The following is a 1,755-nucleotide window of genomic DNA, read 5'->3' as shown; positions in this document are numbered from 1 at the left end:
AAGTACCTAATAGAGTGCTTGGCATGGAGTAGATTTTTTAAAAAAATAAAAGCTTCTCTTTTTCTCTTCTCAAACGCATTTTTACAGAGATGGATGTGATTAAGAGAAAGGAGGCCTAGTACTGCCTTTCTTTGGGGGGTGATACACCTTTCATTTGTTTTCTATCCACAACAGAGCTGCTCACTCAGTGATTGGCAGAAGAGAGAGTACGTTGTCCAAATGGTGTTATTAACTTAGAGACTGAGATTTTAAACACTTGAAACATGAAGAGCTAGACTCAGCATTGGAGCTCTCTGCAGTTACATTCTGCCATCTGGAAAAAGCTGATTGGAAAGAACTTACTTAATAAAGGATAAAGAGATGCAAACAATCCACAAGGATTTTTAAACTGATGACGAATCATTCCTGAGTCCCAGCTACCCATGCATTTCTAAGTTCCTTAAGCATAAACATGCTCATAAACGTGGGTTTCTGAACTTATAACTGACAGAGGGAGAGTCAGGGAGACATCAAGGACTATGCACTCTTGTTGAAAAGATGCCATGGCTCCAGGCTTTCTAGAAATCCACTGTGAAATCCTCCAGGCTTTCTAGAAATCCTGAATCACAGAAAGGGAGTAAGACGCCACGGTGAAGCTCTCAAGCTGTGATGCAACACAGTTCAGCTCAGTGTGGAATAATAAAAAATAAAGAACATTGGTCCAACTGGTTGGAAGGGGTCGCTGTGGAGGCAGGATGGCCCGAACAGGGATGGTGCTCAGGTGCAGCAGGTGAAAGTGGTGGTCCCAGGAGCGAACGCCAGGTGGCAGTGCTGTGCCTGCGCTAATAAGCGCTCAGCGCCAGCGGCGATGTTGTCAGCAAGGTGATCCTCGGCGCCTTCTCTGCTCCCAGCGACTCTCTTCCCCGCATCCTGGCGCTGAGCGCAGACTCCCACCGCTGCTGCGCGCCCGGCGCGTGCCCCGCGCCTCACCCCCTCGTCCCCTCTCCCCAGGCGCCGCCTCTCGCGCCTGGGCACCCGCCAGTCGCACCATTGCGGGAACCATTGCCAGCCCGCCGCTGTGACGCAGTGCCTCTACCTGTGGTCCTTGCTGCGGGTCGCCTTAGGAAAGTACTTCTTGTCTCTTTAGGTGCAAGTCAGCGTCTGGACAGTGCCAGTGTCTTATGCGCACACTGCCAAGGGCACCATGCCCATCGGGGTGGTCCTCCCTTCTGATCCTCATGAAGGAGAAGCAGAGGACCAGGTCCCTCATCAGCATCATCAGTGGCTGCCTGCTGGCCGCTGTCTCCAAGCTGTAGTGTGACAAGCTGTAGTGTGACAAGCTGGGGCTTCTCAGTGCTTTCTCATCCACACTGCGCTTCTTGCTGCAGAATATTTTCCCCATAAAGGTACTGAGAGAGTTGTGGATCCGCCATTTCCAGCTGCTGAACATCTTGGGCTGCCACACCTCCTTCTTTGTGATCCCCACTTGGGTCCTGGTGGACCCCCTGCTTTCCTGGCCAGCAGGGACCTGACCTAGTGTCCCAGTAGCCCTGGACACTCCTGCTCCTGCTGTCAGCACCTCCTCCCCATCAGGACAGGGGACACGAGCAGTAAGGAGCACTACGAGAGCCCCCTGGAGATGTCCCACCAGCAGGGGGACTGTCCAAATGACCACAATAACATCTTAGCAGACCACTTCCCAAACTCAGACACTTTGAACCACTCTGATGTACAGAGCCTAATGCCGTGATTTTCAACCACAAGAATTTTGAAAAC

General features: G+C 51.7%; 1 pseudogene; it reads left to right on the top strand.

Moving 5' to 3' along the window:
* Positions 1–648: 648 nt before the first annotated feature.
* Positions 649–1,516, top strand: LOC111826932 (annotated as a pseudogene).
* Positions 1,517–1,755: the final 239 nt, after the last annotated feature.

Source organism: Myotis lucifugus, unplaced genomic scaffold (assembly GCF_000147115.1).
Source record: "Myotis lucifugus unplaced genomic scaffold, Myoluc2.0 scaffold_111, whole genome shotgun sequence".
Taxonomy (NCBI): domain Eukaryota; kingdom Metazoa; phylum Chordata; class Mammalia; order Chiroptera; family Vespertilionidae; genus Myotis; species Myotis lucifugus.
Note: the sequence above shows the minus strand (reverse complement) of the source record. Positions and strands in the feature narration are given on the sequence as shown.